This window comes from Elephas maximus, chromosome 10, assembly GCF_024166365.1.
Source record: "Elephas maximus indicus isolate mEleMax1 chromosome 10, mEleMax1 primary haplotype, whole genome shotgun sequence".
NCBI classification, from domain to species: Eukaryota; Metazoa; Chordata; class Mammalia; order Proboscidea; family Elephantidae; genus Elephas; species Elephas maximus.
The window spans coordinates 70,517,929-70,533,280 of NC_064828.1; the positions used below are offsets into that span (position 1 = coordinate 70,517,929).

Consider the following 15,352-nt stretch of genomic DNA (forward strand, 5'->3'; position numbering starts at 1 on the left):
TGGTCCTTGGTTAAGAGCAAGGGGCACAGGTCGGAGGCTGCAGGAGGTTCCTCTGGGCACTGTGTACGGCTTCTCTGACACAGAAGATAAAGAACGGAGTGAAGCACCTAGCATCGCGCCCCTAAGTAAAAAAAACAGTTGCCATCCAGTCGATTCCGACTCATAGCGACCATACAGGGCAGAATAGAAGTGCCCCATAGGGTTTCCAAGGGAAAGCAGACTGCCATATCTTTCTCCTGTGGAGTAGCTGGTGGGTTCCAACTGCTGACCTTTCCGTTAGCATCCAAACTTTTAACCACTGTGCCACCAGGGCTCGTGCCCCTAAGTAGGACCCTATAAAGGAGTCCTACATGAAGTGTTTCCTTCTGGTTCACTCAGAGAAATTCAAAATAAGTGCTAATACTAATAAGTACAATTTATTGAGCACTTACTCCTGCCAGGCGCAATGCTAGGTGTTTCACTCCGTTCTTTATCTGCTTGACCTGCGCAATGACCCTGGAAGGTATATATAATAATCTGCATTTAACAGGGGGAGGGGAGGAAACTGAGGCAGAGAAGCTGTGTAATTTGCCCAAGGTCTTATGGTTAGTGTCACCAAGGGGAATTTATGACCTCAGTTTACTTTCTCCATTACTCCTAATCATGAGTGGAAAGAAGTGTCAGGAATCTAAAGGCCCATCCTAGAACACTTCCACAGCACTTTATATCTGCAATGCCTCTGCTACATACATTAGCTTTTTTTATAATAGCTGTCTTCCTAGCGTTTTGTAGTTATTTGTAAACACTTTGAGGTCAGAGCAATGTCTTGTTCACCGTTGACCCCATGTCTAACACAATGCAATTATATGCCCTGGACCTTATCCATTCCACCTCCCTTGAGAAGACATCTTTGTCTAGATAAGTAGTCAACAAATAGTTGTTGAATAGAACGTGATTGGATCGAACGGAATTGAACTTATAAAACCTGTATTTTTTTTAATGTGTATGGAATGTAATACAATATAAGATGTTGTATTGATACTAGACCTTCTACCTGGATTCAATACCTGTCAGATAGATAAGCCACACCCAGTATTACCAAGTAGTGTTTCAACATTTAATTTTTAAGTCATTTGTTTGAAACTCAGACCACAACTTCCTATAAAAACACTGTTACATAGTATGGTTAGGTTCTCAGCTAGCCCACTTGACCCCAATGCAAGTAAACAACAGTACTAATAAAAGCAACCTGAGTGCTGGGCACTAAAGCCCGAGGGCCAAGCAGACAGCAGGAGGAAGAAAACAAGGGGAAGAGATTCCTGCTCCCCTCATGTTTAGGACCACACCTTCACACAAATTTGAAAAATTCCGTATTTCTTTGACAGCTTCTTTCCTCCCTCTCTGCACCTCTCTCCAACATCTTAGTGTTCTCTTATCAGCCACATGATTCACTAAGCCCCAGGATGGAACTCCACTCCCCAGACCTTCTATACACTAAAAATTTTCCATTTTCCAAAATGACCCTCCTCCCATAATATAATTCCTGCCTCCTAATTCCTCAATACAAATTATTTCAGCCATGCAGAAAAAAGTGGTTTAAAATGTGTGTCAGGGTAATACCCTTTCTCATTGTACTTAGCCTGTATGCTGAGCAAATAATCCAAGAAACTGTACTATATGAAGAAGAACAGGGCATGAGGATTGGAGGAAGGCTCATTAACAACCTGTTATATGCAGATGACACAACCTGCTTGCTGAAAGTGAAGACAACTTCAAGCACTTTCTGATGAAGATCAAAGACTATAGCCTTCAGTATGAATTACATCACAACATAAAGAAAACAAAAATTGGAAGCAGGGCCAAGAAGGCAGAGTAGCCAGACACTTCCTGTGGTCCCTCTTACAACAAAGACCAAAAAAAAAAAACAAGTGAATCAATTATATATGACAAGCCAGGAGCCCTGAACATCAAAGGCAAAGCTGAGGAATCAGACTGAGTAGCAGGGGGAGGGAGAAACAGCGAGGAGTTGCTAGACCTGACCTTGTGGGAACTGGCACCCCACAGGCTGATTCCTCTGGCATCAGCACAGTGAGGCAAGCAATGGCATTCAGGACGCATTTTCCACATCAGTAGAGAACTAGAGGTGGAGAGTCTGCTCAACCTTCAGAACAAGTAAGAAGCAGCCCTCAATCAGCAAAAGATAAGTACCTGTGTTTAATGTACCTCACAGATCCAAAAAAGCCCCTTTGGGAAAAACTTCTCTCCCACTTACCTGTCCCTTCCCACTAGGCAAGGGGTCCCACCCAGCTGCATCCCCTGAGCTGGAAAAAGGACTCTGCACTCACCCTGATCCATTCTCCTGGCCTTGGAGAGGGAACAAATTAACAAACAAGAAAAAATAATCCGCAGGCTCCCCTAAGCCAAGAACTCAGGACAGAAACAACTCCCTTGCCTAGGCACAGGCATAAGGGGTCCATGGACTTTGAATGCCTTTCACCATTGCATAGACCTGTGTGGGCCCATTTCAACAGTGTAGGCCCTCATTAGCACGGTACAACAGGGTATATACTTGAAGTCTAACTTCAACTGTTTCAGCTACATGGTGGAGAGGTAGGTTCGTGACATTTGGCACAGCTCTGCCTATTAAGCATGGTCGTCACCTACCAACATCAGGGCCTGAGGACTGGTGGCTCCACCAAAACACCTAGCCACCTGCAACAGGGGTTCAAGAATAAGTGGTGCCTCCCATTCCTTACAACCAACAGCATTGGGTGCCCATTGTCCAGCTGTAAAACCCACCCACCTACGCACTCTAGGGAACAGGAACATGCTTTCCTCACAGACACTCAGAGGTGGCTCTCAGCCCCCCTGCCTTGCTCAGCGTGTGACCCCCTACTGCAGCCAGATGCCTGTGCCTACATCAATCACCCCTGCTCATCTAGGACTGTAGGTGAGACCCTGCACCACACCCTTGGTAAATGGCTACCTGGACACCTGAGCTAAATCCATACAAGAAAAGTGAACAGACTCCGGGGCTCACATATCTAGTAACAGCTCTAATCACCTGGTGACAGGACTTCAGAGCTTCAAAGGCACCAATAATCAAACTAGTTCACTCAAGCAGCCTATTTAGGCATATCAAAACAAGAAGCTGGGACACAGTAAGCAAACATAAAATAAATAAATACAATAACTTATTGATGGCTCGGAGACAACAGTCAATATCAAATCACATAAAGAGGCAAACCATGATGACTTCAGCAAGCTCCCAAAACAAAGAATTGAGGAATCTTCCAGATGAAGATAATTTCTTGGAATTACCAGAGGTAGAATACACAAGATTAGTATAGAGAACTCGTTAAGAGATCACGAAGGAGATCAGACAAAAAGCAGAACAAGCCAAGCAGCACACAGACAAAGCATTAGAGGAACATAAGCAGATTAGACAAGAGCATAATGACAAATTTAATAGCCTGCAAGAATCAATAGACAGCAATCTGAAATTCAGAAGATTAACAATAAAATTTCAGAATTAGACAATTCAATAGACAGTCATAAGAGCAGAATTGAGGCAATGGAAGTCAGAATTAGTGAGAGTAAAGATAAAGCACTTTACACCAACATATTCAAAGAAAAATCAGATAAAAGAACTTTAAAAAATGAAGAAACGCTAAGAACTATGTGGGACTCTATCAACAACAATAACCTATGAGTGATCTAAGTACCAGAACAGGGGGATAACAGAAATTACACAGAGAATTGTTGAAGACTTGTTGGCAGAAAACATCTCTGATATCGTGAAAGATGAGAAAATATCTATCCAAGATGCTCATCAAAACCCACACAAGGTAGATCCCAAAAGAAAATCACCAAGACATATTATAATCAATCTTACCAAAACCAAAGATAAAGAGAATTTTAAAAGTAGCCAGGGACAGTCAATAAGACTAAGCTTGGAGTACTCATTAGAAACCATGCAGGCAAGAAGGCAATAGGATAACATATATACAGCCTGGAAGGAAAAAAATTGCCAGCCAAAAATTATATACCCAGCAAAACTGTCTCTCAAAAATGAAGGTGAAATTAGGACATTTCCAGACAAACAGAAGTTCAGGGAATTTGTAAAAATGAAACCAAAATTAGAAGCAATACTAAAGAGAGTCCTCTGGTTAAAAAAAAAAAAAAAATTTTTTTTTTTTTTGAAAGTCAATAATATCAGATAACAACACAAAACTAGAACACAGGACAGAGCAACCAGATATCCACCCAGATAGGGAAATCGCAAAAATAAATCACAGCTAAAATGCTCAAAACAGGGAAACAGGGACATTATTATGTAAAAGATGACAACATTAAAACAAAAAAGAGGGACTAAAAAATGTAGTCACAGATCTTTCATACAGAGAGGAAGTCAAGGCGATACAGAGAAATAAAACATTGGTTTAAACTTAGAAAAATAGGGGTAAACTTAAAGTAATCACAAAGGAAACTAACAATCCTACTGTCATGAATTGAATTATGTCCCCCCAAAATTGTGTGTATCACTTGGGCTGGACTATGATTCCCAGTATTGTGTGATTTTCCTATATGTGGTAAATCCTGCCTCTGTGATATTAATGAGGCAGGATGGGTGGCCGTTGTATTAGTGAGGCAGGACTCAACCTGCAGGATTAGATTGTGTCTTGAGGCAATCTCTTAAGATATAAAAGAGAGAAGCAAGCAAAGAGACAGGGGACTTCATACTACCAAGAAAGTCGTGCTGGGAGCAGAGCTTTGGACTTGGGGTCCCTGCACAGAGAAGCTCCTAGTCTGGGGGGAGATTGGTAAGAAAGCCAACAGAGAGAGAAAACCTTCCCCTGGAGCTGAAACACTAAATCTGGGCTTTTAGCCTACATTACTGTGAGAAAATAAACTTCTCTTTGTTAAAGCCATCCACTGTGGTATTTCTATTATAGCAGCACTAGAAGACTAAGACACCTACATATCAAAATAAAATACAAGAAAAACTTAAAGACCAGTCTTTTTAACAAATGGTGCTGGCATAACTGGATATCCATCTGCAAAAAAAATGAAACAAGACCCATACCTCACTCCATGCACAAAAACTAACTCAAAATGGATCAGAGACCTAAATATAAAATCTACAACGATAAAGATCATGGAAGAAAAAATAGGGACAACGTTAGGAGCCCTAATACATGGAATAAACAGTATACAAAACATTATAAAGAATGTAGAAGAAAAACTACATAACTGGGAGCTCCTAAAAATCAAGCACCTATGCTCATCCAAAGACTTCACCAAAAGAGTAAAAAGACTACCTACAGACTGGGAAAAAGTTTTTAGCTATGACATTTCTGATCAGCACCTGATCTCTAAAATCTATATGATGCTGCAAAAACTCAACTGCAAAAAGACAAATAACCCAATTAAAAAATGGGCAAAAGATATGAATAGGCACTTCACTAAAGAAGACATTCAGGTAGCTAACAGATATATGAGGAAATGTTCACAATCATTAGCCATTAGAGAAATGCAGATCAAAACTACAATGAGATTTCTTCTCACTCCAACAAGGCTGGCATTAATCCAAAAAACACAAAAGAATAAATGTTGGAGAGGCTGTGGAGAGACTGGAACACTTCTACACTGCTGGTGGGAATGTCAAATGGTACAACCACTTTGGAAATCGATTTGGTGCTTCCTTAAAAAGCTAGAAATAGAACTACCATACGATCCAGCAATCCCACTCCTTGGAATATATACTAGAGAAATAACAGCATTTACACGAACAGATTTATGCACACTCATGTTTCTTGCAGCACTGTTTACAATAGCAAAAAGATGGAAGCAACCAAGGTGCCCATCAACGGATGAATGGATAAATAAATTATGGTATATTTACACAACAGAATACTACGCACCAATAAAGAACAGTGAGGAATCTGTGAAACACTTCATAACATGGAGGAACCTGGAAGGCATTATGCTGAGTGAAATTAGTCAGTTGCAAAAGGACAAATATTGTATAAGACCACTATTATAAGAACTTGAGAAATACTTTAAACTGAGAAGAAAACATTCTTTTGTGGTTACGAGGCGGGTAGGGAAGGAGGGCGGGAGAGGGATATTCACTAATTAGATAGTAGATAAGAACTACTTTAGGTGAAGGGAAAGACAGCACACAATACAGGGGAGGTCAGCACAGTTGGACTAAACCAAAAACAAAGAAGTTTCCTGAATAAACTGAATGCTTCAAAGGCCAGCGTAGCAGGGCCAGGGGTCTGGGGACCACGGTTTCAGGGGACATCTAAGTCAATTGGCATCATAAAATCTATTAAGAAAACATTCTGCATCCCACTTTGAAGAGTGGTGTCTGGGGTCTTAAACGTTAGCAAGCAACCATCTAAGACGCATCAGTTGGTCTCAACCCACCTGGATCAAAGGAGAATGAAGAACATCAAGGACACAAGGTGATTATGAGCCCAAGAGACAGAAAGGGCCACATGAACCAGCAACTGCATCATCCTGAGACCAGAAGAACTAGATGGTGCCCGGCTACAACCAATGACTGCCCTGACAGGGAACACAACAGAGAACCCCTGAGGGAGCAGGAGAGCAGTGGGATGCAGACCCCAAATTCTCATAAAACCAGACTTAATGGTCTGACTGAGACGAGAAGGACCCCAGTGGTCATGGCTTCCAGACCTGCTGTTGGCTCAGGACAGAAACCATTCCCGAAGCCAACTCTTCAGACATGGACTGGACTGGACAGTGGGTTGGAGAGGGATGCTGGTGAGGAGTGAGCTTCTTGGACCAGGTGGACACTTGAGACTATGTTGGCATCTCCTGCCTAGAGGGGAGATGAGAGGGTGGAGGGGGTTAGAAGCTGATGAAATGGACATGAAAAGAGAGAGTGGAGGGAGATAGCAGGCTGTCTCATTAGGGGTAGAGAAATTGGGAGTGTGTAGCAAGGTGTATATAGGTTTTTGTGTGAGAGACTGACTTGAATTGTAAACTTTCACTTAAAGCACAATAAAAATTATAAAAAAAAAGACAAGCAAATATAAAATCAACAACAATGAAAAAGAGGAAAAGAAAATATATAAAGAGAATGACTCAGCACAGAAAATTAAGTGGAACAAAAAAACAGTCAACAATCAAAAACCAAAACCAAACCCAGTGCCATAGAGTCGATTGTGACTCATAGCGACCCTACACAAAAAGACATCAAAATGTCAACACTAAACTCATACCTATCAATAACTACGCTGAATGTAAATGGACTAAATGCACCAACAGAGACAGAAAGTGGCAAAATGGATTAAAAAACACAATCCATCTGTATGTTGCCTACAAGAGACACATCTCAGACTTAAATACACGTGCAAACTAAAACTCAAAGGATGGAAAAAAATATATCAAGTAAACAACAATAAAAAAAAAACAAGAGTGGCAATATTAATTTCTGAAAAAATAAACTTTAAAGTTAAATCCACCACAAAGGACAAGGAAGGACACTATATAATGATTAAAGGGTCAATACATCAAAAGGACATAACCATAATGAATATTTATGCACCCAGTGACAGAGCTCCAAAATATGTAAAACAAACTAACAGCATTGAAAAGAGAGATAGACAGCTCCACAATAATAGAAGGAGACTTCAACACACCACTTTCAGTGAAGGACAGGACAACCAGAAAGAAGCTCAATAAAGATATGGAAGATCTAAATGCCACAATCAACCAGCTTGACCTCATAGACATATACAAAACACTCCACCCAACAGCAGCGAAGTATACTTTCTTTTCTAATGCACATGGAACATTCTCCAGAATGGACCACATATTAGGCCATAAAGCAAGCCTTAACAGAATCCAAAACCTTGAAATATTACAAAGCATTTTTTCTGACCATAAAGCCATAAAAGCAGAAAACCAATAACACAAAAAACAAGGGAAAAAATCAAACACACGGGAACTGAACAACACCTTGCTAAAAAAAAACTATCGGGTTAATAGAAGAAATTAAAGACAAAATAAAGAAATTCATAGAATCAAATGAGAATGAAAACACATCCTGCCAGAACCTTTGGGACACAGCAAAAGCAGTGCTCAGAAGTCAGTTTACATCAATAAATGCACACATCCAAAAAGAAGAAAGGGCCCAAACCGAAGAATTAACCCTACAACTTGAACAAACAGAAACAGAAGAGCAAAAGAAGTCCTCAGGCACCAGAAGAAAGAAAATAATGAAAATTAGAGCAGAATTAAATGAAATAAAGAATAGTAAAACAATTCAAAGAGTTAACAAGGCCAAAAGCTGGTTCTTTGAAAAGATCAATAAAATTGATAAACCATTGGCCAAACTGACAAAAGAAAAACAGGACAGGAAGCGAATAACCCAAATAAGAAATGGGATGGCGATATCACAACAGACCCAAGTGAAATTAAAAGAATCATAACAGAATACTATGAAAAATTGTACTCTAACAAATTGGAAAACCTAGAGGAAATAGGCAAATTTCTAGAAACACACTACCTACATAAATTAACACAAACAGAGGTAGAACAATTAAATAAACCCATAAAAAAAGAAGATATTAAAAAGGTAATTTAAAAAACTCCCAATACCAACAACAAAAAAGCCCTGGCCCTGACAGCTTCACTGGAGAATTCTACCAAACTTTCAGAGAAGAGTTAACACCACTACTACTAAAGTTATTTCAGAATAGAAAAGGATGGAACACTCTCATATTCATTCTATGAAGCCAGCATAACCCTGATACCAAAACCAGGTGAAGGCACCACAAAAAAAGAAAATTACAGACCAATACCCCTCATGAACTTAGATGCAAAAATCCTCAACAAAATTCTAGCCATTAGAATTCAACAACGTATCAAAAAAATAATTCACCATGACCAAGTGGGATTCATACCAGGTAAGCAGGGATGGTTCAACATTAGAAAAAGAATCAATGTAATCCATCAACTAAATAAAACAAAAGACAAGAACCATACGATCTTATCAATTGATGCAGAAAAGGCATTTGACAAAGTTCAACACCCATTCATGATAAAAAAAAAAAAAAACTCTCAGCAAAATAGGAATAGAAGGGAAATTCCTCAACATAATAAAGGGCATTTATACAAAGACAACAGCCAACATAATCCTAAATGGAGAGAGTTTGAAAGCATTCCTCCTGAGAACGGAAACCAGACAAGGATGCCCTTTATTCAACATTGTGCCAGAGGTCCTAGCCAGAGCAATTAGGCTAGATAAATAAAGGGCATCCAGATTGGTAAGAAAGAAGTAAAAGTATGTCTATCTGCAAGTGATATGATCTTATACACAGAAAACCCTAAAGGATCCACAAGAAAACTACTGGAGCTAGCAGAAGATTTCAGCAAAATATCAGGATACAAGCTAAACATACAAATATCAGTTGGATTCCTCTACACCAATAAAGAGAATGCCGAAGAGGAAATCACCAAAGCAATACCATTTATAATAGCCCCCAAGAAGATAAAAATACTTAGGAATAAATCTAACCAGAGATGTAAAAGACCTAAACAAAGAAAACTACAAGACGCTACTGCAAGAAACCAAGAGACCTATGTAAGTGGAAAAACATACTTTGCTCACGGGTAGGAAGATGCAACATTGTGAAAATGTCTTTTCTACCCAAAGCAATCTACAGATATAATGCAATTTCAATCCAAATTCCAACGGCATTTTTTAATGAGACGGAGAAACAAATCACCAACTTCATATGGAAAGAGAAGAGGCCCCAGACAGGTGCAACATTACTGAAAAAGAACAACAAAGTGGGAGGCCTCACACTACCTGATTTTAGAACCTATTATACCGCCACTATAGTCAAAACAGCCAGGTACTGGTACAACAATGGAACCAGTGGAACAGAATTGAGAATCCAGGCATAAATTCATCCACACATAAGCAGCTGGTATTTGACAAAGGCCCAAAGTCTGTTAAATGGGGAAAAAACAGTCTCTTTAACAAACAGTGCTGGCATAACTGGATATTCATCTGCAAAAAAATGAAACAAGACTCATACCTCACACCATGCACAAAAACTAACTCCAAATGGATCAAAGACCTAAATATAAAATCTAAAATGATAGAAGTCATGGAAGAAAAAACAGGGACAATGCTAGGAGCCCTCGTACATGGCATAACAGTACACGAAACATAACTAACAATGCACAAACACCAGAAGAGAAACTATATAACTGGGAGCTTCTAAAAATCAAACACGTACGCTCATCAAAAGACTTCACCAAAAGAGTAAAAAGACAACCTACGGACTGGGAAAAAAAAATTGGCTATGACAAATCCTATCAGCGTCTAATCTCTAAAATCTATAAGATACTGCAAAACCTTAAAAACAAAAAGACAAATAAACCAATTAAAATATAGGCAAAGGATATGAACAGACACTTCACCAAAGAAGACATTCAGTCGGCTAACAGATACATGAGGAAATGCTCATTATCATTAGCCATTAGAGAAAAACAAATCAAAACTACAATGAGATTCCATCTCACTCCAACAAGGCTGACATTAATCCAAAAAACACAAAATAATAAATGTTGGAGAGGTTGTGGAGAGGCTGAAACACTTATACACTGTTGGTGGGAATGTAAAATGGTACAACAACTTTGGAAATCCATTTGGCGCTTCCTTAGAAATAGAACTACCATATGATCCAGCAATCCCACTCCTTGGAATATATCCTAGAGAAATAAGAGCCTTCACACAAATAGATATATGCACACCCATGTTCATTGCAGCACTGTTTACAATAGCTAAAAGATGGAAACAACCAAGGTGCCCATCAACAGATGAATAGATAAACAAATTATGGTATATTCACACAATGGAATAGTACGCATTGATAAAGAACAACAATCAGTCTGTCAAACATCTCATAACATGGAGGAATCTGGATGGCATTATGCTGAGTGAAATCAGTCAGTCACAAAAGGACAAACATTGTATGAAAGCACTATTATAAGAACTCAAGAAATGGTTTAAACACAATAGAAAACATTCTTTGATGGTTATGAGGGTGGGGACGGAGGGAAGGAGAGGTGTATTCACTAATTAGACAGTAGACAAGAATTATTTTAGGTGAAGGGAACGACACACAATACAGGGGACGTCAGCACAACTGGACTAATCCAAAAGCTAAGAAGTTTCGTGACTACAACCAAATACTTCAAGGGACAGAGTAGCAGGGGTGGGGGTCTGGGGATCATGGTTTCAGGGGACATCTAGGTCAATTGTCATAACAAAGTATATTAAGAAAACATTCTGCATCCCACTTTGGTGAGAGGCATCTGGGGTCTTAAAAGCTAGCAAGTGGCCTTCTAAGATGCATCAGTTGGGAGACGGAGCCAAGATGACAGAATAGACAGACACTTCCGGCAAGCCCTCTTTACAACAAAGACCCAAAACAACAAGTGAAACAAGTATATTTATGACAAGCTAGGAGCCCTGAGCATCAAAGGCAAGCTTAGAAAATGAACAGAGGGGCAGGGGGAGGAAAAGACGGTTCAGAAGCAGAGGAGTTACCAGGCCTGAATAGTCGGGAGCCCTCGGGCGTTATTCCTGGAGCGGCCGCAGCGGGCTGGTAATAGCCTTTGGCCGCAGTTTCCTCTGGGAGAAGCAGCCAGCCACACAGCCTACTTACATCTCTGGAACCAGAGAAGAACGGCGCTCTCGGCAAAAGCTAAGTACTTGCATATATTTTACCGCCCCCCCCCAACCCAAAGCTGGCTTCAGTGGCTGAACTCCCGGGGCCTGAGATAGGCACTTTTGAGCACCTAGAGCCATCCTCTCAGCCTTGGAGAAGGAAAAAATTTGCGTTTAAGGGAAAAGATAATTTTCCAGCTCCGCTAACCGGGGGAGCTCAGGACAGAAGCAGCTCCTGTCCAGGTATAAACGGTCTGGGAATTTGAGCACCTTTCCTTTCTGCATGGACCTGTGTGGGCCTATTTCAGGAGAATAGGCCCTTGTTGGCAGACTCCAACTATTTCAGCTGTGCAGTGGAGAGGTGGATGTTTGATGTTTGGCATTGCTTTGCCTATTAAACAATGTCCTCACCTACCCACATCAGGGGCCTAAGGACTGGTAGCTCCACTCAGGCCACCCAGCCACCCGCGACAGGGGTCCAAGGATAACTGGTACCTCCCAGTCCTTACAACCAAAACCTTTGGGTGCCCATGGTCCGTCTGCAGAACCCACCCACCTGCATGCTGTAGGGAATAGGGACATGCTTTCCTCAGAGACACTCAGGGGTCGGTTCTCAACTGCCTGCTTTGTTCAGAGTGAGACCCCCTGCTGCAACCAGATACTGGTACCTGCACCAATCACCCCTGCCCCTCCAGAACTGTACAGCAGAGCCTGTACCATATACTTGATGATCAGCTACCTGGAAACCTGAGCTGAATTCATACAAGAAAACTGAATGGACCCCCAGACTGATATACCTGATAACAGCTCTACCCATCTGAGGACAGGACACCAGAGCTCCAAAGGTGAAAACAATCAAGCTAGCTCGCTCAAGCAACCATCTAGGCATATCCAAACAAAACAAAGCAAGAAGCTACAACACAGTAGGCAAACATAAACTAATACAATAACTTATAGATGGCTAGGAGACAACAGTTAATATCAAGTCACATAAAGAAACAGGCCATGATCACCTCAACAAGCTCTCAAAACAAAGAGTCCAGGGATCTTCTAGATGAAAGTGCATTCCTGGAATTACCAGAGGCAGAATACAAAAGTTTAATATACAGAACCCTTTAAGACATCAGGAAGGAAATGAGGCAATAGGCAGAACAATCCAAGGAACACACAGATAAAGCAACTGAAGAAATTAGAAAGATTATTCAGGAACATAATGAAAAATTTAATAAACTGGAAAAATCCATAGACAGGCAGCAGGCAGAAATTCAGAAGATTAACAATGAAATTACAGAAGTAGACAACTCAACAGAAAGTCAGAGGAGCAGAACTGAGCAAGTAGAAGCCAGAATTTCTGAACTTGAAGATAAATCACTTGGCACTAATACATTTGAAGAAAAATCAGATAAAAGACTTTTTTAAAAAATGAAGAAACCTTAAGAATCATGTGGGACTCTATCAAGAGAAATAACCTACAAGTGATTGGAGTACCAGAACAGGAAGGGATAACAGGAAATACAGAGAGAATTGTTGGAGATTTGTTGGCAGAAACTTCCCTGATATCGTGAAAGATTAGAAGATATCTATCCAAGATGCTCATCGAACTCCATATAAGGGAGATGTTAAAAGAAAGTCACCAAGATATATTATGATCAAACTTTCCAAATCCAAAGATAAAGAAAGAATTTTAAAAGAAGGTAGGGATAAACGAAAAGTCAGCTACAAGGGAGAGCCAATAAGAATAAGCTCGGACTACTTGGCAGAAACCATGCAGGCAAGAAGGCAATGGGATGACATATTTAAAAAATTGAAGGAAAAAAGTTGCCAGCCAAGAATCATATATCCAGCAAAACTGTCTCTTAAATATGAAGGTGAAATTAGGGCATTTCCAGATAAACAGAAGTTTAGGGCATTAGTCAAAACCAAACCAAAACTACAAGAAATACTAAAGGGAGTCCTTTGTAGAAAATCAATAATATCAGGTATGAACCCAAGATTAGAAGACTGGGCAGAGCAACCAGAAGTCAACCCAGACAGGGAAATCCAAAACACAAAGCAAGATTAAGATGCATCAGTTGGTCTCAAGCCACCTAGAGAAAAGGAGAATGAAGAACACCAAAAACAGAAGGAAAATATTAGCTCAAGAGACAAAAGGGCCACATAAACCAGAGACTCCATCAGTCTGACACCAGAAGAACTGGATAGTGCTCAGCTACCACCGATGACCGCCCTGACCCGGAACACAACAGAGAATCCCTGATGCTGCAGGAGAAAAGTGGGATGCAGACCTCACATTCCAGTAAAAAGACCAGGCTTAATGGTCTGACTGAGGCTGGAGGGACCCCAGAGGTCATGGCCCCAGACTCCCTGTTAACCCAAAACTAAAACCATTCCCGAGGCCAACTCTTCAGACAAAGACTAGACTATAAGACATAAAATGATACTGGTAAGGAGTGTGCTTCTTAGTTTAAGTAGACACGTGAGAGTATGTGGGCAGCTCCTATCTGGAAGTGAGGTGAGAAGGCAGAGGGGGACAGGAGCTGGTTGAATGGACACGGGAAATACAGGGTGGAAAGAAGGAGTGTGCTGTCACATTGTAGGGAGAGCAGCTAGAGTCATATAACATGTGTATACAAGCTTTTGTATGAGAAACTGACTTGAATTGTAAACTTTCACTTAAAGCACAATAAAAAAAAAAGAAAAAAAAAGTCCTCACAACTGGACCATTAAGCAACATCAACATAAATGGAGAAGAGGTTGAAATTGTCAAGGATTTCATTTTACTTGGATTCGCGATCAATGCCCATGGAAGCAGTAGTCAAGAAATTAGATGATGTATTGCATTGGACACATATGCTGCAAAAGACCTCTTTAAAGTATTCAAAAGCAAAGATGTCACTTTGAGGACTAAGGTGAGCCTGACACAAGCCATGGTATTTTCAGTCGCCTCATATGCATCCGAAAGCTGGACAAGGAATAAGGAAGACCGAAGACCAATTTGATGTCTTTGAATTACAGCGTTGGCAAAGAATATTGAATATACCGTGAACTGCCAGAAGGACGAACAAATCTGTCTTGGAAGAAGTACAACCAGAATGCTCCTTAGAAGCAAGGATGGCAAGACTTCGTCTCATGTACTTTGGACGTGTTGTCAGGAGGGACCAGCCCCTCAAGAAGGACATCATGCTTGGTAAAGTAGAAGGTCAACGAAAAAGAGGAAGACCCTCAGCGAGATGGGCAGACACAGTGGCTGCAACAATGGGCTCAAGCATAGTAAGGATTGTGAGAATGGTGCAGGACCAGTCAGTGTTTTGTTCTGGTCACTATGAGTCAGAACCAACTCGATGGCACCTGACAACAACCACAACGACATGCAGAAAAAGCAAAGCAGTCTTATTGGCAGTAATTTAACTAGTCTTTTATCTTCCCCCAATGTTTTGTATTGCTTTAAACAATTCTAATTAATACAAGTTAACCCAACAGCTACAGTTGGTACATGGCAGTGATAAGAAGATCTTCTTTCCCCCCACCCCCCAATCAGGGAAGGTTGTACTTTTATGAAAGTCTAATCAGTAAATCCACACACAACGAATACATTAGCCTTCTATGGGTAAAGCAAAAAACTGTATGTATACATCAAAAGAATTTAGGAAC

General features: G+C 40.5%; 1 protein-coding gene across 2 annotated transcripts in view; it reads right to left on the reverse strand.

Annotated features, from left to right (window-relative positions):
* ARMH4 (armadillo like helical domain containing 4) overlaps positions 1-15,352 on the reverse strand; it is a 213,388-nt gene that overhangs the window by 157,826 nt on the left and 40,210 nt on the right. The gene's annotated exons all lie outside the window — the stretch shown is intronic.